Source organism: Canis aureus, chromosome 14 (genome assembly GCF_053574225.1).
Source record: "Canis aureus isolate CA01 chromosome 14, VMU_Caureus_v.1.0, whole genome shotgun sequence".
In the NCBI taxonomy this organism is placed as follows: domain Eukaryota; kingdom Metazoa; phylum Chordata; class Mammalia; order Carnivora; family Canidae; genus Canis; species Canis aureus.
In genome coordinates this window covers 14,049,519-14,076,208 of record NC_135624.1, presented here as the reverse complement: position 1 = coordinate 14,076,208, position 26,690 = coordinate 14,049,519, and positions in this window count along the sequence as shown.

Genomic DNA, 26,690 nt, shown 5'->3' with positions numbered 1-26,690 from the left:
CAGTTTAGGTCATGTTAATCATCAGAATCTTACAAAACTCTTCATGTTTTACTCAGAAGAAAGGCATAGTCCTTATGATTGCCTATAAGTCTTACATGGTTCAATCCCCCAATATCTGTGTGATTTAATCTCCTATCAAACTTTCTCTTACTCATTTTGCTTCAGCCACACTGTCTCTTATTCCTCAAACTCATGAGGCATTATTTTCTCTCAGGGGTGTTGAATTTGTTGATCCTTCTCACCAAAACATTCATTCCCCAAATATTAGTATGGCTCATTTCCTTACCTATGTTAGACCTATACTCAAGTGCCACCTTCTCAGTAATATTTTCCATGTCTTCTACCTTAATAATCTCAAATTCTAACCCAACATATCCTGTCTTTCCTCCACATTTTAATTCTTTTCATTGTCATCCAATGTAGCTTTTTAAAAATGTTTTATGAGAAAATAAATAAAAATGTTTTATAAATGTACTTTATTATTGAACTATAGTTAGTATACAACATTATATGTTTTAGGTGTACAGCATAGTGATGGGACAATTCTGTACATTTTACTATGCTTACCATGGTAAGTATAATCACCACCTGGTACCATACAGCATTATTACAATATTATTTTTATTTAAATTCAACTAACATATAGTGTATTATTAGTTTCAGAAATAGAATTCAGTAATCAATCAATCTTAGATAATACCCAGTACTCATCACATCACGTGCCCTCCTTAATGTCCTATATTCCCTGTGCTGTAATTTTCATCTCTGTGAATGGCTTATTTATAACTACAAGTTTGTACCTCTTAATCTCCTTCACTTATTTTGTTCATCCCCCACTCTCCTCTCCTCCTCTCTGGCAACCACCAGTTTGTTCTTTGTATTTATGAGTCTATTTCTGTTGTTTCTCATTTGTTGTGTTTTAGATTTCACATAAAACTAAAATTATATTGTATTTGTCTCCTTCTGTCTTATTTCACTTACCATAATACCCTCTAGTTCCATCCAGGTTGTTACAAATGACAAGATCTCACTCTTTTATATGGATAAGTAATATTCCATTGCATATATCCACCACATCTTCTTTATCCATTCATCTATTTTTGGACAATTGAGTTGCTTCCATATCTTGGCTACTGTAAATAATGCTGCAATAGGCATTATCTCCTTGGATAGAAAAAAGCTCCATGAGGGTTAAAGTTTTGTCAGTTTTGTTCACATACATGTTTCCAGAATCTATAGTAGTATCATTTAGATATTAAGTAAAATTTTTAAAATATCATTTGAAGGAAGAAAACAATACCCTGAATCACTTTTCAAATCTCACCTTCACTTTTTCTTCTAAATACTAGAATATCTTTGTGAGATACATGGAGCTAAATTTATATCATTATGTAATTTTTCTCAATAGCAAAATAAAAGTGAGTCATATATGAAATATGAACATAAGATGCTTTATTTCAGATGATCGTGGATATGACATTTGTCAGTAGTTGTCCTGTTTTCCCTCAACAGAGGAGAAATTTATATTATTACATTTTATATCATTTTCTCTGGGCAAGAATTGGTTTTGTTTCTTTGATGAACTAAATAAGGGACACTAATTAATCTATATTTATAATTGGTACATCCATATTTCATTTTTGGAGAAAAAAGTCTTAAAGGATTGATGACCGTAAATAAGCTATTGTTTCTGGCAGTAACTATGGAAAACCTATAACACACATATACCCGCAATAATTTTCCTCTCTCTCTTCTGCATAGCCAGGACTGTTACCTTCTCTAAAGCCTGATTTTGTTCATTGCTCTTTGTATCTGCAGTCTTTCTTCTATACTGTTGACAGAGTCTGAGAGTACTGTTTACAAAGCTTCTGAGATAAAGTATGCTAATTCCTTATCATGATATGCAAGATATTCCATGAATGGTCTATATGCACTTTATAACATGTCTCTGTATCACAATCTTTGGTACAGTATGATCAAACTATTTATATTTTTCCAAAATACTGTATTATCCATATTTCTCCTTCAACAAGAAATTTCTTTCACCTCTTCTTCTAATGAACTATAAACCCTGGGAAGACCATCTAAAACCTGTGGGGGTTTTTTTTTGTAATTCATACATTATTTTCTTAAAGTTGTTTTGATACTGCATTTTAACTCTTGATACATTTTTATATGAATCCATGTCAATACTGTGATATATTTGTTGGCAGGGATTATGTCATACCATTTTTATAACTCTGGCTCTGATTGGAATCGATTTCTTTAAAAGTTTAATCAAATTAACAAATGAAATAATTTCAGAGCATTTATAGATTCACTAGAATGTTATAAAGTAATTTTGAGCATAAAATCAAAATTGCTATATTTCTTACCTGTTAATTTGTTTCAAAAAGTTGTCAATTTTCTTTTCTTTAGAATTTTTAATGAGATTCTGGCTTTTAAAGTTGATTTTTCTTTTAGAATTTCTGGATATGTCATCATACCCATATCACTGAAAATTATTTTTTGAAATACACTTTCTTTTAAACTAGGTAAGTTGTTCAACTTTCCTACTGTGAATTTAAAATGAGCCAGGTAACTTTTTATACAACTTTACTCTTACTTCCAATTCATCATCTAGATCTTCCTTGTTGATAGGGAGAAGTCCAGAGTAAGTTTTCCTTCTTGATTCTTCAACCTAGTGAAAGTAGAAACTGTCAGTCAAGTCAAAATTTTATGAGATGCTCAAATTTTAGCAGAATAAAAGCTCCAAAGGAAATTTAAGTCACCTTTCTCTTATATATGTAGCTTCCGTTTCAATTTTTACCATCTACATTAACAAAAATCAAATCTTTCCCTGCATGGTGAAACATGAACGCACACACAAACACACACACACTCACACACACACACACACACACACCACGTGATATCGCTTTTCTTTTCCTTCCAATTAACTTAATTAGTTCCCCTCCCATATTGTCATTTCTTTGGATAGAGTGATCTTCTGAAAACATATTCCCAACCCCTACTTAATCCATAAAACCAAGGAAATCATCTTAGATTTGGAAGGGATATGGAAGCCTATTTTTTGGATACTTCTTCGTTTCTTAAATATTCTATACAAAACTTCTAATAAATGTTTATCAAACCTCAGCTTGAAAACTTCATATCTCTAAGATTACATTTTTTAAGTCGAAACAAAGCTTAAACTTTAAAACACCTCAAAAACAAAATGACATTTTTCTTCTTTTTACTGATTGGAATGAATTTTACTTTGGGGCAAATTATAGTATATAGATTTCAACTTCCAAATGGAAAGTCATTCAAGTATTTGATGGATGTTCTAATGATTCACTGAATATGTCTTTTCATTGATAGCTATTTTGAATGTTAAATAAATTTTAACATTTTAAGAAAGCATATAAAGCTTAGCTTATAATTTTAGATATTTTCAGTCCCATAAAAATCTTTGATATGTTCAAATGGCTGAATTTCTTTGTAGGCAATACTGTCTAGAATCAGACCTATTTTGTTAGTTCATTTTTTAGATTTATTTCAAAATCAAGAAGTTTTACTTTTTTGTGTTTCTGCATCATTCCTGAATATTTTATTTACTTGTTATACTCAATGTTTATAAAGTTTCTTGATTAAAAGTATATTTAATACTGGAAATATTTCTATCTCCAGGCCATTCAATTTGTTTTATTTTATTAAATCCTACCATAAAACTACAAAACTAAAACAACATACTATCACCATAACAAATGAAACAGTGCAAAATATATAAAGAAAAAATAATCATCATCACCATTCCCTTCCCCATCCCACTGTTCATTGCCTTCAGAAAGCAATGTTGACAAGATTGTGGGTGACTTCTAGAGTTTCCTCTAAGTGGATAGAAATGTTATGCATATCATATACATATCACAGAATTATTTTGTTGTTTCTGCTCTTGTACTTATTTACCACATCATATATGTTAATATATAATTCTCTTTTTTTTTACAATTCTCTTTTAATAATATATTCTTTTCTTCCCTCTATGTCAATAGATAACATGAATAATACTACTTCTCATAGCTGTATAATATTCTAGGTTACTTTTACCATATTATTTATTTAAATATTGTTTTAGATCTTGTGTATTTCCAAATATTTTATGACTTTTGGACTGAATGATGTTAATTTAGCATTCCTTTAATTTGTTTTTCAGATAGAAACTCTTAGACAGCTTTGTAAATTTTTCTGCCATACTCTCTCTTGTTGTAAGGTATACTCTTTCCCTTTTCATGAACTCATGATTTGCCTATCAAAATAATTGATTTCTAAAAGCCAATCCTATTTAATTTAACCAAGTGGAACAGGTGGTGGTGCTAGAAGTACTTAGGTTTATGGGCAGCCTGGGTAGCTCGGCGGTTTAGTGTGGCCTTCAGCCCAGGGTGTGATCCTGGAGACCTGGGATCGAGTCCTATGTCAGGTTCCCAGCATGGAGCCTGCTTCTCCCTCTGCCTGTGTCTCTGCCTCTCTCTCTGTGTCTGTCATGAATAAATAAATAAAATCTTAAAAAAAAAAAAAGTACTCAGATTTGAATCGTTAATGTATTAGCTATAAGAATCTGAACAACTAATTTTCAGGTTTATTTCATCTAAAAGAAAATACCACTAAAAAACACTATACAGGGATCCCTGGGTGGCACAGCGGTTTAGCACCTGCCTTTGGCCCAGGGCGCAATCCTGGAGACCGGGGATCGAATCCCACGTCAGGCTCCCGGTGCATGGAGCCTGCTTCTCCCTCTGCCTATGTCTCTGCCTCTCTCTCTCTCTGTCTGTGACTATCATAAATAAATTAAAAAAAAAAAAAAACACTATACAGTGCAATATGGTGAGGATAATACCGTAAAGTCATATCTTTCTAATTCATGGCCTGAAGAATAAAGTAGAGATGAAAAGACTATCTCTGTGTATATTAGCTTCAGTGTGATATAGGAGATATCTATGCCACTAAAAAAAATAATGTGGGAGAACCTGGCTGGCTCAGTTTAGAGCATGCAATCCTTGTAGAAGTAGTCATGATTGGGTTTAGTAAAAAGCACAAAACTGATCTTAGAATAACTTGGCTTAAGTCCCAGCTAGGTAAAACTTCCAGAGATGATTCACCTCATTTGTAAAGTGGAATAATTTTACCTTCCTCATAGCTCAACTGAAAGAAATAAACCAGATCAAGTATATGAATATGCCTGTAACCTGTCTTAGGCTTAATAAACTTGTAATATATAATAGTTGGGCTAGTAGAGTCTCTGTCAAGTCTTTCAATAAGCATTTATCAGGCATCCACTGTATGTCAGGCATGATTCATGTAAATTTGAATAGATAATCTAAATACAATTCATTTTCTTATAGAATTCATAGAAAGGAAAAATTATAGCTGGGTGATGGCTATAGAGTTCAGTGGATGACTCATAATATAGAATTATAATGAGCACAAGCATGGATGTGAGAAAACAGAGCATATGGAAATAAGAATAATGTACTGGATATGACAGGATCAAAGAGGATATTAAGATATGCAAATCCATAGATACAAAAAGTAGGCTAGGGGTTGCCCAGGGCTACAGTGGGGGGGAAGATGGGGAGATCATTGCTAAAAGATGCGAGATGTCTTCTTGGGGTGCTAAAAATATTTGAAATTGGATAATGGTACTAGTTTAACAAACTGTGAATGTAGTAAAACAAAGACCTCAACTGTGCACTTTAAAATGGTGAGTTTTATGGTATGTAAAGTATATCTCAATTTTTAAAAATGTATGAGAAAACGGAATATTATGAAAAGAACTGGATATGGGATTGGTAAATAGGTTGAGGCTAGGTGATTCAAAGTTTTGACGCCACTTATATATCACATCACTGGTCTTCAAATACCAATCACTATGTACTTTTCTAAGATAGTAACATGATTCTTCATAATGCCCACTTTCCAGTATTTGGCAAATCTCTCATAATAGCATTCTGATTTAGTTCAGCAATTGCCTCTTGAGTGAAATCTAATTTTAATGTTTAATAAAATAGTATTTTGTTCTATCCAGTTGCCCCTCATCTGTTTACTCAATTTCCTTAAATTCCTAAGTGAATACTAGATTCATGTTTTAATATTTCCCAGCTTTTCTTTTTTAGGAAGGAATATTTTCTTTCCTGTATGGCATATGCAAGTTATTTACATTATTTATAAAGAACAAAAGTGTTAGAAACACCTAACAAAGACTCAGAATTTTCCCAATGATCTTATGATTCTCTTTCAGTTATCCAATAGCTATATATTATAGAAAGACTTGTATAGCATGAAAGAACAGCCAAATAGTCCACATATCAATAATATGAATTAGAAAGTCACTAAAAATGTCTGTAAACAAAAGTCCCAAGAAAGTAAATATTCATTTTATTATCTTTCAGAGATTTAAAAATAAATTAAGAACAAATACAGTAAGCTAGAATAAAACCCTTTTGTACATGTGAAATCTCTGATTAAAAAAATAAAAAATTGAGCCAGTTATAAGGACAATTTAAGCTTAGAAAGTAATTTTCTTGAGTTACCTAGCTATCTGAAGCAAATGAGCCTTTTAGTTCAATTTACATAAAGTGGCATTAATTCTTCATGGTATTTTGTGCAAAGTCAGGAAAAGCCTATATTTCCCTTCTTGCTGAAATAAAAAAAAATACTGAAGAAAAAGCTAAATGCATACTATATTTCATGAGATCTATATAAGTGTGTCTTTAAATAATTTGAATCTTCCCTATCAAAGAAAAACAAAAGTAAGTTTAAGAAGGTCTGTATATTGTTTAAATGTATTTCATAATGTAACTCTTTTCCAATTCCTTAATTACGTCTTTTATACCTAAGATCAAATGGTATCCTGCTTTGAAACTTCAGGAAATAGTCTAATTGAACAAAACAGGAAGATTCCTATTCATTTCTCAGCAAGAAAAGTGATTTTCAGAGACTGACAATCAGTCGTGGAGTAAAAGGAATGTCTTCCTCTTAATCATCCTCCCTCAAAAAATTTGACATTTTAAGAGACCAGTGCTTTTGAAGACTATACAGCCAGAATTACCAATATATATAATACATACATAATGATGCTCTTTACTTCTTATATTTTTAATGGATTTAGCTTTCTTACAGTTGTTTTAAAAATGTACTTCAAATATTTTAGTTGCATCCCAAACCCTGTCCTCAGATTAATTTTAGTTTTAATTTAAAATACATCTTATAAATAAGACTTTTATTTAAAAAAAGAAAAAAGAGGAATGCCTGGGTGGCTCAGCGGTTGAGTGTCTGCCTTTGACTCAGGGTGATCCCAGTATCGGGGATCGAGTCCCGCGTCGGGCTCCTGCAGAGAGTCTGCTTCTGTCTCTGCTGCTCTATCTCTCCATCCCTCATGAATAAATAAAATTAAAAAAAAAAAGAAAATGTTCCTATAATAAAAAATTAAAAATCAAGAAAAAATATTTTATTTATTCATTTAAGAGAGAGCCAGGGAGAGCACACCCAAGGGGAAGAGTCAGAGGGAGAGAGAAAAGCAAACTCCCCACTGAGCAGGCAGCTCACCAGAGGGCTTGATCTCAGGACCCCAGGACCATGACCTGAGCTGAAGGCAGATACTTAACTAATTGAAGCCCCATAAATAAGACTTTTCATCTTGAAAGAGTTAAGTATTTCTTTGTGCATTGCATTATTCAGCATGGCAACTTACTCATCTCTCCATTGCTGGACCCAGAGCTCTTCCTCCATTTTAAAGGCACTAATGAATACTATAGAGGAGGAAAACTTTTCCCTTTTTTTCTCTTTTAGGTTATAATTAAATTGAGATAAGACAGATGACAGGAGAAAAACAAGTTTAATGAATAATGAAAAAAGTATTTTTCAAAATAAAAATGAAGGAATGATAACATTGTTTCAGAATAAACAGTTTCCAGAAGGGTCTTGCTTTAAAACCCAACTTAAGTTTTTAGGTGTTTTTAAGGCAAATACATACTACTCGATATATTGCTCTGATGCTTTATCATTTATATACCAAAATCATTATTTTCTTTTTTTTTCAAAATCATTATTTTCAAGAAAAAATGACATTTTAGGTGATATGTGAGAAGAGTCTAATAGTATTTCACTAGGAAAAGTAGTGGAATACTACTTTAAAATCCATTTATTTATATAACCATCTTATCAAAAGGATTCAAGGCCATAAATGTACATACTTTAATTTTAATTTCTAAAATATCATTATTATAGTTACTTGTACTCATAATTTAGTTTACTGTTTATGCTTATTATTATTTTTTTTAGAAAATACATAAATTCTTAAGAGAGGTTTTTCCCTCTGTACTTTTCTCTTACTAATGTGTATTCTTGAATGGCTAGAATTGTGAGGGAGAAAGAGAGAGAAAAAAAGACAGGTACCATCTTCCTGGTTTGTTCTCTCCGTGAAGGTATAAATACAAAGCCCTCTCTATGACTAAGATCACACATGGAGGGGAGTCGAGTTTGCCACCCCATAATATGTCCTTTAGCATGAGAATTACTTTGAGTAAAGGCAATCAAAACCCAGCAGATTCAAGAAAAGCTCTTTACCTCCTGCTCAGCTGCCTGAATTTACAGCTAAAGGGCGCTTGTACCAAGAAGGGAGCTTTACAGGGGTATCTTATTACCTGAGGAACTTACCTGCATAAGAGAGAACTTCTGTTTCCTAGACATCTGTCGCCTGATTGAATGTTCTTTGTTTCCATTGTGTCCCCCCTTCCTTAGCCCAGGAAGTAGTAAGCCTCAGCTACCCAGCTGTCCTTCTGGTCTCCTTTTTTTTTGTGCGGCTCCTAAACAAATGAAATTTTCTCCTCTTAATAGGTTTTATATCAATTCCAAAGAACCTAGCAGGGAAGAAGGAGAAATTTTTCTTACCTTTGCATGGGCACATATGCACACAGACACACAGACACACAGACACACACATCTTCTATATTTCTAATTAATTTTCAGCTTTCGTTACAAGCTTTTTCCCATCGTTTCCACTTTAGATATTGTAGCGTTCCCTGGCATCCTTCCAGTGATTTCCTTTCCTTAGAAACCTGGTTTTCACTGCCTCGTTGTTTACAGTGCATTCAAACTTTCCAGGTCTTTTCTATTCATTTTGCTTTTTTGACTTTCATTTATAGGTAAATGGAAGGTCTTAAAAGCCTCCCTGCTGTGCAGTGCTAACTTAAGAAAGTAACTTTCTAATGACTGAGAACCGTCCTTTAGGAAATTTCAATTTCTCCTCCCCAAGAATCACCTTCTTCAGCATTCTTTCATATTTTAGAGATGCCTTTGTCTGGGAGCCCATTGAGAGCAGTGTAGCCAAGTGGAAAGGGTTTGAGCTGAAAGTCTGTGAAATGAGGTTTCTTGCCCTGGCTCCTGCTAGGCAGACTCACTCACTCCTGTCAGTTGGAGAACTAAAATTTCCTTTGCTTTCCACCTCTTTCTTCCCACTCACTCTTATCTCTCTGTATTCTTCCTTTTTGCCTTTCAAAAAGGTTTAAAGGATAAATTATGTGTAGGGGCTAAAAGAAGGCCACCCCAAGATGGCCAGGTTAAGATGAAGATTTTTCTGAACTGAAGGCAATCAAGACCTTATGGGCGCAAGAGAAACTTTACCTCTCCCTTAACTACAAAAAATAATCTAAATTGGGGGGTGGAAGAGGTGTTTCCCAGAATAACAGCTATTAGCAGAGATGAATTTTATCTAAATGACTGGATGGCAGGACAAACATCTAATCACCAAAACATCTGTTCTTATACCCTGTCATATTCCTTTCCTCTGAAGTCCCAAACTACTTAGTTCAGGATGACAGGCATACTGCCTTTGGAGTCTCCATGTCTGCGTGAATTCCCTATACAAATGCTACTAAATTTGATTTTCTTCTGTTAATATGTCTCATGTTGATTTCATTCTTAGTCCAGCTAGGACCCTCAAAAAAGACAGGAACTATTGTTCCCTGAAATATACTATACAAAAAACTTTGTATAGGGACTCCTGGGTAGCTTAGCAGTTAAGGGCCTGCCTTCGGCCCAGGGCATGATCCTAGGGTCCCAGGATCAAGTCCCTGCATGGAGCCTGCTCCTCCTTCTGCCTATGTCTCTACCCCCCACCCCACCCTCTGTGTCTCTCATGAATAAATAAATAAAATTTTAAAAAAACTTTGGATAAGCAGAGATGTTCCTAGCTAAAGAATGTCAAATTAGTGTATTGCAAAGTAGTTCTTTCTGTTCAATATATAATAGAAAATAAGTGTGAAGGAATATTATGGGGGGAATAATATGTTAATCCAGGGTCTGCTATGCTCCAAGTGTTGTGCCACATGCCCTTCATTTAATATTTCATTTGTTCTTCACCACTGAATTGTGATATGAGTATACAATCTCAATTAAATAGATTAAGAAATAGGCCAAGAAATTTTAATGATCTTTGTTGATCTTTCATTAAATTTGTTAATTCAGGAAAGACTAAACACTAGTGTTGGTTACTGATGGGGGAACACAGGGCTAGCTGAGTACAAAGCATGAGCCCAAGGCAGCACATTGACAAGTCCTTGAAATAGGCAAAGGGACATTCCTCTATGGACTCAACTGCCTCAATATTAATACTTTGTTAAGGGCAAAAGGCAATCTTAGCCTGACCCCTAGGATCCAGTAAGTCTACTTTAACATATAAAAATTCTTTTAGGAATTTCCTTTATCTCTGAACCCCCAAGATACACGTTGACAATCATTCTCCAAGCACATGGCCCACTGATATACATCTGTAGGGTCTCATGACTCAGGGTTTTTAATTTTTTAAAAAAATATTTTATTTATTTATTCATGAGAGACACATGGAGGCATGGGAGGAGTGCAGAGACACAGGCAAAGGGAGAAGCAGGCTTCATGCAGGGAGCCTGATGTGGGACTTCATCCCGGAGGCCCTGGATCACGCCCTGGGCCAAAGGCAGGCGCTAAACCACTGAGCCATCCAAGGATCCCCTACTCAGATTTTATTAGATGGTAATAATTTTTCCCAACCTTTTCCCAACAATAGCTAGCCCCCTCTGGGTCTCAGAAACCTTGCTTCTAAAATTCAATAGAGAGTATGCTATCCTTAAACCTCTCCCAATTCCCAGGTATATAATCAGCCACCTCTCACAGGCCCAGGGCAGCAGCTCTTTCTGCCCATGGGTCCTGTTCCTGTGTTTTAATAAAACCACCATTTTGCACCAAAGACATCTCAAGAATTCTTTCTTGGTTATTGGCTCTGGACCTCACCCCGCCAAACCTCACCTATATTCCAAAACTTCATCAGTTACCATCTGAAGGAAGGAAGAATGAGGAATAGCTTGATAGGTGTGAGGTTTCTTCTTGGGGTGATGAAAATGTTTGGAAACTAGGTACAGGTGGTAGTTGTATAATATTGTGAAAGTACAAAATGGCTCTGAATTGTTCACTTGAAAATGATTAATTTTATGCTATGTGCATTTCAGCTCAATAAAAAAAAAGTGTTTATAGGAGCTATCTTAAGATTATTTTGCCCAACAGACACTAAAATACTCAAATAATGCTCCTAAAGACACCCATAATCTGTGAAATTCTTGGAGTCTTCCCCAAATCAGCAAATCCTTGGAGTCAAAATATTAGTAAGAAAAACAAAGCGGGAAATTCTATTTGTATCTGAGATCTTGGCCTCAAACCTGAATATGGAACTCCAGTGGCCAGGTGGATAGTGTAGAATAGTCACATTACTCTGCAGGAGACTGTGTATGCTCAACCTGAAAAGACTATTTTCCCCAAGCCCTAAATCAAGTCTTGAATGTTGATCCAAAACATACCTGAGAGTTTCAGAGAAAAAAGGACAAGGCAGGCAGGAAGAGAAAAAAGTTTCCTCTGTTTTGTTTGTCACTTTGTGTTTATGCTTATTTTTAAGAGCCAGGGAGGGTATTTCAGATAAACAGACAAGCACCACTATGCATTTACAAATGGTAAAAACCTTGAACAAATTATTTAACACCACTCATATGAAATGAGAACACTGGTAATGCTTTTTTGATGAGAATTTTTCAAAGAATTAAATGGCATAATGCATGTTAGTGCATACTAACAATATTAATAGTAATTATCAGCAATGAGGAGGGACAGAATTCTTAGGATTACAGAAAGTGGGGTGCCTGAGTGGCTCAGTCAGTTGGATCTCAGACTCATGGTTTCTTCTCTTTTTTTTTTTTTTAAAAGATTTATTTATTTATTTATATTTATGATAGACACTGAGAGAGAGAGAAAGAGGCAGAGACACAGGAGGAGGGAGAAGCAGGCTCCATGCCGGGAGCCCGACGTGGGACTCGAACCCGGGACTCCAGGATCGCGCCCCGGGCCAAAGGCAGGCGCCAAACCGCTGAGCCACCCAGGGATCCCCATGGTTTCTTCTCAAGTCATGATTTCTGTGGGATGGAGTCCCGTGTGAGGCTCGGCGTGGGGTCTGCTTGTCTCTCTCTCTCTCCCTCCTCTGGCTTGCGAGCTCTTGCTCTCTCTGTCAAATAATTAAAGTAATATTTGAAAAAAAAAAAAAAAAGGAATACAGAAAGTGAAATGGCGACTTCAAGTTTCCACCTTTGGAATTCAAAGTAGCACACTGCGTTTCTTTTTCTTGCTTGAGCTATTACCTGAATGGGCTTACTTATGCAGATTATTACCATCCTAACTGAGAACAGCAGAGGAGTTGATTTTGTTACTTGTATTTATTTACAGAAGCAATCATCTTTCTATTTTTTCCTTTGTATTTGGCTTATATTTTCTTTTCTTTCAAATTCCTTCAGTGATGCCACCCTCAAAAGAGCCCACATCTCTGTGTGTTTACTTCCATAGTTTTCTCCATGCTATTATAATCCTACATTACACCATACATGTAAATGCTTACATAAATAGAAGTTTTTATCATTATCCTTCATATATTTTTATTTTTTTCCCATTTATCTATAGCCCGTGGAAATCTATGCACATTAACTTAATTCATTTTATGGCTGGACAATTTTTTAGAATTGAAATATATCCTACTCTATTCAAACATTCCTCTATGTATGAGCATTCATCTTGTTTCCAGTTTTGATTGCTACACAAAGTAACCTACAACAAATGTCCTTGTACATGCCAATAAACCTGGCTGTATTTTTTTTCTATCATACATCTGTGATTGAAATTACTGGGTTAAAATGTATATGGTTTATAAGCTGTAGGTGTACTTTCACATGGAAGACAAACATGAAAATGTAGGAAAAAACTAATTTTTATAAACTATAGTTATCTATATTTTTATTATCTAACCTATAATTACATAACTTCTTTGTAAATTCTAATAATTGTGTGTTTGGATCCTGTACTCTAGGCAGCTATATATTAGAAGCATATATAATATACCAGACATTTCAGTGAATGACAGTTTATAATTTTCTGATCCACATACATGATTACAAATCACCGGAAAAGATATAAATATCCTAATCTGGATTATCTAATGATTTGATAACAGAGACACCAAAAATCTTCAGATGAAGAGTGATACAATTTAGGATTTACAAAAGGAATGGTTAGACTATAATACTTCTTATTTCCTATTATATTACTTAGCTTAATTCCATTTGTATTCTCTCTATTCTCTTGGGATATTTGTAAAATATATCCTTTGAATTTGCATAAGTATCATATGTTAAACATGATATAAAGAATATATGAGGGTTGGTTTTGTTTTGTTTTGTTTTCCTGGAGGCCTATAAGCCCTCAAAAAGGTTTAGAGAAAAAAAAAAAAGGTTTAGAGAGTCTGAGTTACTTGACTAGTTAGGAATGATTCCTTCAGCTTATAGCAATGCTGACAGAGAGGACAGCATTGAAGAGTGAAGGAAATACTGACAAGGAGAAGAAGGACAGGAAGTTTGGATGGAAGGAAGAAAGATTAGTGTCCTGGGAGTTCTATGCTCATGGCATCCTACTTTATAAATGGTAATTGTGGTATGTGTTTAACAGCATCCAAATGACAAATTGCATAAAACAAATGAAAATCAAAGAGGTTTTCACCTGCTGAGATACTGAAGATACTGTCAAAATATAATTAAGGAATATATTGACAGTGTACTGTCTAGGTAATTTAAAAAGAATTGCATTTGCTGGGTCGCTTCTATCCTCATTGGAATTGGTAGTAAATATCTATAGATTCTTCCCTTGAAACAATCCTCTGATTTAAATCTCCTGAATACCTCCAAAGATCGCAGATTGGTTAAAATGAGCTTTGGTGGAGGGACACATTTTGTAATTTCTTTCATAATTTTCCTTCACAGATGGGAAGTTTTGGATTTGCTGAACTCTTTGCTTTCTGTTGATAGAATGTATGAGTTTATTAGTTAAGTAATGTAACATAGCCATTGTTTATCTTTGAAGATGATATTAAGCAAATAGAATTTAAAATGAAAACTTTATTAGTCAAATCATTAGATAAATTCTCAGCTGCAAATCCAAATACCATAAAACATATATTTAAATAGTTGATTTGTTTGATGGTACTTACCTGTTAAAAAGTGTAGATTACAAATGTGCTCTGAGTCTCTTACTCAAATAGCAAGAAATGGGTGATTAGGTTATTTAGTATACATGTACCTGTGTAAACTATATAGTTGGTCACTTTCATTTGAAAAAAAAATGAATATAATTAGAATGCCGGTTGATCATATGTTAGCAAACCAATGGAGAAGTTTATGAAACTGTATCTGTAACTATTGTTATATCTGTAATGTATGTAACTATTTTAAAGACAGCTTTAAATACAATCCAGTAATATAAAATGGTTAACTCTAGGTAGTCTGTCCTGTCCCAGATGAATACAGACCTATTTTTAACAAATAATATTGTATTACATTCAGAAAAATAAAGGATAAAGAAAAGGAGCTCTTCGGAAGTAAAGATCTGTGGGTAAAATGATATGTTAAAGTAGATACGTTCATACTAACAACATTAGGACCAGTAGTTCATAATTTTCCAGACAGCCTGAAAATGACCATTATCTGATACTGAGTTGTATCTGGCCTGGTTGTCCTCTGAGATTCCAGGGATCTTCCTTCTCCCAGCTAGAGAGGTTAATATTTTAGCTCAACTTCCTCAGAAACTTCTATCTGTTCTGTAATTCCCCCAAATCTCCAAGTTTCCTCAAACATCTCCAATAAACAGATGTACTTCTTAGAGCTAAGAAAAAATCTGTTTATCCCTCAAATGACAGATTTTCTCTTTTGCCTACTCACCCAAAAGAAGAATCCACAGTGAGAAAGGATCCTTCTTCTGAAAAGGAAACTCATTTCCATGTTCAGCAAACACACAGCCCTGTCACAGATTTCCTTGTGAAAAAAGGGAGAGTGTGTGTGTGTGTGTGTGTGTGTGTGTGTGTGTGTGTAATATACATTCTTGCTTATAGTGGTCTTGTGAGTTTACCATCTTCCCAGTAAGAAGTATTTGTGACTCATGGCATGTGACATTATGGGATTTATCCATAACTCTTGCATATCCAGTGGCAGTCCAAGAGGTAGTTATTTGGCACAAACCTGTAAGAAAATTAAAAGTTAGTATACAATGTTATTTTAAATTATCATTGTATTTCATCTGAAATATAAAAATGCATACCCGTGTGTTGAATTTTTTATGTTTTACGTATTACCGCAGGTCTAACACAACTTTCAGGATTTCCACTTTTTTTTTAAAGAAAAAGAAAGAACTTAAAGACACTTGTGAGGTGATGTAATTGCTGAATTTTATTTTTTTACTACTATGACAGTCTTACAAGGCATCAAGTAATAGTATTTTTACTGACTAAATTCCATTGTTTTTTCTTATATTTAATTTGGCTTTAATTGAGATAGCAACTTCTTTTCTTTCATATTCTCATTTTACCAGTTTCTCTAATGTTTAATAAAGTGTAAAATAATCATAACAAGGTCTAGTAGCATATGCAATTTTGTGAGCAAACAACTGACTTTTAATGAGCAGCTGTGAATGAAAGAAAAGCAGTTTATCTTTTCATTCTTTCCTCCACCTGTCTTCACTTCTACATAAAACTAAAAGAAAAACTTCATGCCAGTTGTTACAGACCAGATTCATTTGGAGTAAATAACCCCTTTATCAAAAACAGCTATGATCTCTGGAAAACATAACACACACACACACCATGTTGAAACTTTAAGAAAATAAAATGCCAGGGAGGAATTTAAGGATAAAACTATAAGAAATGGGAATATAGGTGAGAAGCATGAATGTGTCATGAGTAGTCAATATGCTTTACAAAAGAAAATAAAGTTTCAGATATTTTAGTAAGTAGGTAAAGCAAAGACAGTTAAGAGAGTTCTTGTATTCTGAATTAAAATAAGAATTAAAAAATTAGTTTAATCTATATAATATTCATATAAGCTTATAAATGTTAAAATACAGATCAATAGATACAGACATAATTGTACAACAGCTTTCTCAAAAGTAGTCAATAATCTATTAATTTTAAAACCCTGTGGTATTTTTCAAATTATATTCTTTACAAAATCCAAAGTTCTGAACAGCATTTCATAAGCTTAATTTTATCTTTACTTTTGAAATATTTATCATTTATTATATTCCATGATATTGCATTCTTGCATTATTCTAAGGCTCTTCCTATTTCACATGCCTTAACTTATAGGTATCTGACTATAATTCGTTATTTATCATCCTCCCAACTTCTCTTTTGTGGCATTCCCAAAAGTCTTTTCTCTTTTAATATGTTGAATTTTTAAAATATTTATGCTAATTATAAATAATCACCCAATGTGATCATTGGGCCTTAGCCACAATTCCCAACTCCATTAGTGCATTTCTAAATCTTCATTAGATCTGTAAACTCAAAGCTTTGTTAGTACATTAAATAATGGATGTCATTGTCATCTCTCTCCTGGTTCACCAGTTTCCATTATGGTGTATTTCCTTCTAAATAACACTGAGTATACAATATGATTTTCAGTATAACTCTGAAGTATCTTTCAAGCCTCACCTATTACTGTATGACTAAAGTTAATCCATCTTTGCCTAAACAGAAGAACTTGTTAATTCTAGAATATCTTTATTTTCATGTTTCTGCACTATTTGCCACTCTCCTTGAAAAATCTGAACATTGTCAATGCTTCAATGTTCAGAGAAAATTTCATACCAGCAATGAAATGTTTCTGATGCCCAAAGAACAGTTATCTCTCCATTTCTCAGATTCCTTATATTCTAAATTGTATCTAACTTTTGTCATTTCATGATGTTGTCCTATTTAGCCTCCACCTGGAGATTAGTCAGTAAGTCACTCCTTTGGAGTTTAGACTTTAGTTAGATTTTGCATTTGTGTACATTCGTATTTTGAGGACATAATATATGTTAGGTCTGTAATAAAAAATTTATTGATATTTGTTTTCCTGTATGACTGTCTCACTTAGTAGAATCTAAATTTCTAGAATAAAAAAAAAAAGCTGTCACTCACCTTAGATCCTCTATAGCACCTTATAAATTGTCTTCCTAAATTAGAAGTTTAACTACTATCTTTTAGAATAGATGAATAACAGCCACATATATCAGATTTCTAAGATCAGAGAAGTTGATTGCAAGTTTATTATCTAACTACTATTTAGTTTATAAATTGTGTATTTATGAGTAGTAACCTGGATTTTCATAATCTTAAATATCCTATATATTAAAAAAATTCTATGTATTCACCATTAATAGGTTATTTTTTATTCTAGAAATAGTTTGTCCGAAAGATATTGCTCATTTGCTCCACATAAGTCATCATGGTATGTAAATTTGTATTAGATATTTTTTCTCAGTCATTTTTATATTTTCCAACTATTATAATGAGAAACTGAGAGTAATCACCATTAAAGTAACGCATAGCACTGTTGTCTTTATTTAAAAAAAAAAATCTGTGTAATTGTGTGGAAAGTACTGATAATGAGATGCTTTTCTAATTAGGATGATATAGAATTTATGCTGTCAGCCATATTCACAACAGGAACACTTCAAGTATGTTTAAGTATTAATTACTTCATAGAAATATTTTATAATTTTAAAAGCAACAAAAAGCCTGGATGATTTTTGAGTCTTGATTATAGGCTTCAAAACAAAACAAAACAAAAATTGACATCTGGAATCTAAAGTAAATGTTCTTCATCATGAAAAATGTCATTGGGATTGTCATTGTCATTCTATAAGGCCTAGGGAGGCTCTAACCTGGCATGCAGGCAGTCAGAGAAGAGTCAAGCATTATTAGTTAGCTAACAGTGAAAGGAACTGGGATCTGACACTCAAGAATGTATTCAGAAAAGACTTTTGCAACCATATCAATCCAAAAGGAAAAAGAAAGTAGATATATATCCTTGTCCAGACTCTAAATGAAGTCTAAGACAAAAAGAAGTAATCGATGGGAAATTGACTGATTTCCAAATGTGACAAGCAAGGAGGACAAGGTCATGGAGAAAAAGTCAGATATTCATTGCATAATCACCTGGGAGAACTAGCAGAACACACAGACCCTGAGAAATGGATTGCTGAGTTGAGATGAAAAAGAAAATATTGATGGTAGATTGGTATATCTCAGTAATAGTGCTGTCCAAATTCACAAATGAAAGAGTCAGAACTGATTCAAAAATAAGGGTCACTGCTGAGGCTGTAGGTGGAAATTAGCACATACAACATCAGTATTAGAGGGATACAACACAGAAGGTCCTTCTCTAGCAAAATTTCAAAAGATGATAACTGGTGGGTTTATCTTTTATCTTTTCATTTTTTCCTCCACCTGTCTTTACTTCTACATAAAACTAAAAGGAAAACTTCATGCCAGTTGTTGCAGACCAGGTTCTTTCGGAGCAATAACCCCTTTATTGAGAACAGCTATGATCTCCGGAAAACATAATGCACACATACACATATACATACACCCCTCTTTAAAACTGTAAGAAAATAAAATGCCAGTGAAGAATTGAAGGATCAAACTAACTATAAGACAGGAGGAAACTTCATACAGGCAAGCCTGAAATTTGCTGCTGCTTTTTTAAAGGATTTTATTTTTTATTTATTCATGAGAGTCACACAGGGAGAGACATAGGTAGAGGGAGAAGCAGGCTCCCTGAGGGAAGCCCAATGCAGGACTCGATGCCAGGACCCTGGGATCACAACTTGAGCCTAAGGCAGATGCTCAACCGCTGAGCCACCCAGGTATCCCTGCTGCTGCTCTTTCCACTCTTTTCCTCTGTGTGGCCCTAGTTAAGCAACATCATCATCACACGCTATTTGTTAGCAATGGAAAGTCTCAGACTACCTCTCCCCCCAGACCTAATGAATCAGAGATTCTGGTGGTATATTCCCATTTTCTGTGTTTTAACAAGCACTCTGGGTGATTCTGATGTATAGTAATGTTTGTGAATCACTAGGAAGGATTTAGTGATTACAAAAGTAGTATCTTAGAACTCTTTTGATAGGGTCATAGTGCTGGGGAAATAATTAGAGTTCTAAGCCAAACAAAGAAGAATTGTATATCTACAGATAACATACAAGAACTTTTTTATGACATTAAAGTAGAAAAATATTTGTTAAATTGGAAAAATAGCACTTATTATTAAAAAATGACAAGTTAGACCACTTTAAACTGTGTATCTTAGGTTCATCGAAGACACTACTAAATTTTTAAAAAGGGAATCACAGTGGAAGAAGCTATTTGTATGACATATAATGTTTCACATTTAGAATTTATATATATATATATATATATATATGTATACATATTTTTAAAGATTTTATTTATTTACTCATGAGAGCCACACAGAGAGAGGCAGAGACATAAGCAGAGGGAGGAGCAGGCTCCCTGCAGGGCGATCCCGGAATTCCGGGATCATGCCCTGAGCTAAAGGCAGATGCTCAACCACTGAGCCACCCAGGTGTCCTTAGAATTTATATTTTTAAAAACACTCCTATTCATCACTATAAAATAGACAATCTAAAAGAAAAATGGAAATGATAATTGCTAGAAAAAATTAGACAAGATAGAGACTCCAGTGTATTGAGAATTTGAGAAAAGTTCAGAATTATTGGAGTTGAGTATAAGGAATGGAGTTGCTTGAGATGAAAATGGAGAGGAAAGTAATAGGCTGGAACGATAATGTAAATAGGAGATTGTAGAAGGAGAACTAAAAGGGAGTATGATAATAAATAGGCTGACCAGTTGAAGAGGTGTAGTCTTAATCCATGTTATAGATGGTAGAGCTTACTAATAGGGAAGTAGCAAGTGGAAAGGGAGGATAACGTGTAAATTTGTGTGTGTCTGCATGTACACATTGATACATGTACAGGTCTTAGTGAATGTTTGAATGTAAGGGGTGATGAGGAAGGAGGAGACAAATTTAAACCCGATTTTCTGATGTGTACATCAGGCATATTATAATGCCATCCTCCAAGATAATAAATCAAGAAAAAAATAGTTGTTTCTTTCTATATTTTTTATTTATTTTGTTTCATAGAGGATGAAATTGGTGAATTTCTTTTTGGTTTTTTTTTGTGAATTTCTTTTTGAATTGGAATCTATATTAGCTTTCTTTTACTGCTATAACAAATTATCACAAACTTAGAAGCTTATAATAAGGAAAAATGTATTGTTTTACAGTTTTGAAGGTCAGAAGTCCAATATAGATTTCACTGGGCTAAAATTGAGGTATCGGTAGGGCTGTATTCCTTTCTAAAGGCTCCAGAGGAGATATTGCTTCTTCCCTTTACAGATGCTAGAAGGCACCTGCATTTCTTGATCTCTGGTCTCTTCCCCCATATTCAAAGCAATAATAGCGTTTATCTGATCTTATTTCCATCATCATATCACCTTCTGATTACAGACGGGAAATGTTATTTGTTGTGGACTCATTTATTAGATTGGGCCTACCTGGAAAATCTAGGCTATTGTCCCCATCTCAAGGTTTATAACCTTGATTATATTTGCAAAGTCTCTTTGCCTTATAAGATAATATATTTACAGTTTCTAGGAATCCAAGCTTAAACATTTGGTGGGGGTGGGGGGGATTATTCTGCCTGCCACAATATCTTTTATGTGTGCTGGAAGTAAACTAGAGATAACTTGGATGTATAAATCTTATGTACAGGATTATGATCTGAGCTGAGGATATTTATTTCAGAATCAACAGTGTATAGATTCTTATTATAGCCAAAGAGTGGTGATATTACTCAGAAAGAAGATATAAAGTTAAAAGTAACCAAAGCAAAACTCTGAAGAACAGCAACATTTATGTGAAAAATCACAGAAGTATAAGTCAGAGGCATACTGGAAGAGTATGATGCTCCAGAAGCCAAGAAAAATGTGGTAGTCAGTCAATGATCCCAAGTTTTTCTTGCAAATCAAGATAAGAAATTAGAAATAACCATGGGAATACTTGGTTACTTAGGTAAGTAGATACTTTATAAAGTCAAAAGGCAAATTCAGCTTGTCACAAACTAGAGAGAAAAGAATTGATAGGAAAGTGTGTCCAGTTGTCTAAAATTCTGTGATAATAAAAGGGAAGAGAGAGGTAGATGGATAACTGGGAGGGGAGATGGAGATTGATAGTTTGCATGTTTAAAACCTAACAATAGGGGATCCCTGGGTGGCACAGCAGTTTAGCACCTGCCTTTGGCCCAGGGCGCGATCCTGGAGATCCGGAATCGAGTCCCACTTCGGGCTCCCGGTGCATGGAGCCTGCTTCTCTCTCTGCCTGTGTCTCTGCCTCTCTCTCTCTCATTCTCTCTCTCTCTCTCTCTCTCTCTCTCTGACTATCATAAATAAATAAAAATTTAAAAAAAACTAATTTCAAAAAAAAACTAACAATAGGGGATCCCTAGGTGGCTCAGTGGTTTAGCGCCTGCCTTTGGCCCAGGGCACGATCCTGGAGTCCGGGGATCGAGTCCCGCACCTGCTTCTCCCTCCTCCTGTGTCTCTGTGCCTCTCTCTCTCTCTCTGTCTCTCTCTCTCTCTCAATCTCTCTGTCTATCATGAATATATAAATAAATAAATCTTAAAAAAATAAAATAAAATCCTAATAATAAATGTAATAAGCCACTAAATATGGAGACACTAAAAGTATTGGAGAGAGAAAGATTCAGTATTTAAGGCAGTTGACCCTGGAGCACCTGGGTGGCTTAGTTGGATAAGCTTCTGCCTTCAGCTCAGGTCATGATCCCAGGACCCTGGGATCAAGCCCCATGTCAGGCTCCCTGCTCAGCAGGGAATCTGCTTCTCCCTCTCTCTCTGCCTGCTGCTCTGCCTACTTGTGCTCTCTCTTTCTGTCAAATAAATAAATAAATTCTTTAAATATATATATAACTAATAAAATAATATAGTTATGTATTATATAACAAGTATAAAATTATATATAATATAATATATTTTATATATAGTATATTTTCATAAAGTTTACACTGAAAAACATATATTCAAGTTCTTTCAAACGTGCTCTTTTTTTCCCAAATAATTGAATCATTCAGAAAATATTTTAAATAAAAGTAAAAATTCAGTAGCTACATTGCACTAGATGTCTGATATCAAGAGTAGCTAGTGGCTACCATTTCAGAAAGCATAGCTATGGACTTAAACGTGTGATAGCATCATCCTACTTGTTCAGTTTTTCTCTGGGGAGATTTGATGCCTGTAAAATATCTATCACTGTGCTTGGTATATATGAAATAAAGAGTTCTATGTTTATCCTTTTTTCCCAACTTTTTTTAGTGAAATTGATTTTAAACAACTTAAAATTTTGTTTTTTATGATCTGTAAGTATTTATTAATAATAACAATAGCAAGAGGAACATCAGCAGTAATGACAGTAATGGCTAGAAGTTACAAAGCATCCACCATGTGCCAAGTCATGTAAGCATGCTGTCGATATGAACTTTTATTTTTTTAAATTTTTAAAAAGATTTTATTTATTTATTCATGAGAGATACAGAGACATAGGCAGAAGGAGAAGCAGCACCCTGCAGGGGAGCCTGATGTGGGACTCAATCCCACTGGGATCATGATCTGAGCCAAAAGCAGACACTCAACCACTGAGCCACCCAGGAATCCCCCTGCTTTTTAAAAAGATTTTATTTAAATTTTTAAATCTGTACAGCAGCTCTATGCAGTACATACTATCTTTATCCCATTTACAGATCAATGAATTAGAGAAAGTAAATAAATACCCCAAATTGGCAAAGCTAGTATGTAACAGACTGGGATTCACACCCAGGTAATGTGACTCTGGAGTCTGTGCTCTTAACCATCCTGTTGTATCACCAAAGCAGTCTTTTTTTTTTTTTTTTAAGATTTTTAAAATTTATTCACGAGAGACACAGAGAGAGAAGCAGAGACACAGGCAGAGGGAGAAGCAGGTTCCCTACAGGGAACTTGATGTGGGACGCAATCCCAGGACCCCAGGATCATGACGAGCCAAAGGTAGATGTTCAACTACTGAGCCACCTGGGTGCCCCAGCACCAAATCAGTTCATTTTTCTTCTGTCAATCTAAAAGTGTTGACTATGGCTTTTAGCTTGGTTGTACTGTTTGGCAAACTTCCCTTAGCAATAGCCTATACAAATAGGTTGAAAAAAACAAAATGCTGGGATCATTGCGTTCTCTTTAATAACTGAGGTCTCTTAGTTTGTGGCCACTGACAGTCATAATTTGCAGTAAATGAAAATCCCTTTCATTGTCTCTATTCACTTGTTTGAGCAAATAGCACTGAACCCTCACTATGCTCTAAAGGTTTGTCTACCCTTAGGATAAAGGGTATCTATATAGGGAAAATGTTGCTAAGAAAAAAGTATGAAAGAATGGGTAAACATCTGGCTGTTTTCAAATAGGGCCTGTTTTTGCAGAATCCATTTCTAGACAAGTCTCATCAACGAATACAAGTTTGGGCTCACCAAATGACTGTGCAACTGTTTCTTGTACTATATATTCAGAGATCTGAAGTTTTGCTTTGAGAGGAGTAGGATTTTTATTCCCATGGCTTGGTACCTGTAATAATCAATTAATCTCCAGGTAAAGAGAACTGGCATTAAGTAGCAGTTGGCTCCAGAAGTATTTGTTGAAAAATATTGAAAGTTCAAGGACCCAGACCAAGTTTTCCAAAGAGTAGCGAGATCTCTTAGAATGAAAGTCTACTTCTGGAATGAGAGTGCCATAATCAAGGAATTTTTAACCCTGCTCAGAATTTCCTAGCAACTCTTAGATTTTATAGGATGAAAACTAACATAATGATTGCATCAATTATTAAGTGAGTATTAGTGTTCAGTGGGTTCCAGTTACTGAAATGAAACCTGGATATTTTGAGGGAGTGAAACAGAATACATGTGAAGGAATCTCCAAGTATATCAATGCGATGCTATCATGTAACAACTACCCAAATATGCAGGAACTTAAAACAACATTCATTTTTTATTATTCATGTATCTGCATGGCAGTTCACAGGTAGCTGATCTAGGCTACACTTAACTTCTTTGTCTTCAATGATGGCTCAGCCTTATCCTCTTAGGAGCAATAAGTTTCCCAAGCATATAATTTTTCCCCAAGTATATTTTATTTAGAAGAATCACTGGGAGCCTCTTAAGGCCAAAGCTATGTCCAAAGCTATGAAGGACTGTTTCCTCAACGCAATTCATATGGCCCAAAATGGAAAAATACAAGGTGAGGGGAAATATATGTTTTGAGATAAATATCCATGGCATGAGTATAGATGATGACAGAGATGAAACATTGGGGCCTACAGTTCAATCTACTATTCTTATAAACTACAATTTAAAATATATATATATATATACCAGATTCTAGGAAGAACAAGAAGGGTCTCAATTCGAAATTCATGTAGACAATCCCATTTAGACAACACACTGGCTACAAACTGGCTGTCCTCTTACTGACTTCTGTAAATGTCTTATTTAGATATGATACAAATATACAAGAGAAATTCTGGTTAGCATCTTTGGATCACATGTTCCCATCCATATTTCCAAGAGTGAAAGGTGGAGGTGCTATTAGCCTAGAACTTAGTGGGAAAAATTAATTCCCATAAAGAAATGATAGCTCTTGTTTGGCTCTTGTTTTATCAGCTGATAAAAATAGTTGATGCCCACTACAATTGCTTTGGACACTTCAACTGCCCTCTGTACATTTTCCTTTGCAAAATTATCACATCTGGAATATAATATCAAGGTCATCAATGATATTGAAACAAACAGGCACAGTCTCAGTTTACGAATGAACTAATGAATTTAATCCTGGAGGTCCAAGGGAACAAAACAATTATGAACTAAGGGATCATTTTACAAGAATTTAGGTGTTGCAATAAATGCAGGACATTTTTTAAAAGTTCTGACTGTAACACTTATTAAAAGTTCTAGTGCTTTAGAATTTAGAAACAATTGCATCAACCTGGTTTCTGCCCAGAGATGGAAATGCCAAATCATCTTAAGGATATTCTCTATTCTAGAGGAGAAAAAGGATATCTTACTAGTTATGTAAATGTGTAAGTAGAAGCAATCCTTGCCCTGAGGAATTGATACAAAAAGATCTTTTTGGATTTCCTAAGATTTAGCAATTTTTTTCTTCCTTTAGTGTGCAGAATTCTGAAGACAGTAGAGGTGCTGAGTCTGTCTGGTTTAAGAATAAGAACTTTTCTATTTTTAATTTTTTGAAGAACTTTTATACTGTTTTCCATAGTGGCTCCACCAATTTACCTTTTCACCAACAGTACACAAGTGTTCCCTTTCTCCACATCCTTGCCAACACGTGCTGTCTCTTATATTTTCGACAATAGCTATTCTAATGGGTATGAAGTGATACCTCATTGTGGTTTTGATTTGCATTTCCCTGATGATTAGTGATGCTAAACACGTTTTCATGTGCCTGTTGGCCATCTGTATATCTTCTTTAGGAAAATGTTGATTCAGATCATCTGCTCATTTTTAACTGGAATGTTTGGGATTTGTTGCCATTGAGTTGCATGAGTTCTTTCTATATTTTTTATATTAACCCCTTATCAGATATGTAACTTGCAAATATTTTCTCCCAGCCTCTCTGTTTTGCTGATGATTTCCTTTCCCGTGCAGAAGCTTTTTAGTTTGATGCATTCCCACTTTTTAGTTGTCATTTTCATTGTTTTTGCCTTTGGTGAAAAAATTTTTAAAAATTATCACCAAGATCAATGTTAAGGAGCTTGCCACCTATGTTTTCTTTGAGGAGTTTTATAATGTCAAGTCTTAGATTGAAGTCTTTAATCCATTTTGAGTTAGTATTTTAGTATTTGTGTACAGTAGAAGACAGTGGTCTTGTTTCTTTTTTTTTTTTTTTTTGCTTGCTGTCTGGTTTTCCCAATTCCATTTATTGAAGACATTGACTTTCCCATTATATGATTCAGTAATTGCACTTCTGGATATAATCTGAAGAAAATGAAAATACTAACTTGGAAAGATATCTGCACTCTCACGTCATTGAAGCATCGCTTACAATATCCAAGATATGGAAATAACGTAAGTGTTCATTGACAGATAAATGGGTAAAGAAAGTGGTGTGTGTGTGTGTGTGTGTGTGTGTAATGAATATTATTTAGCTA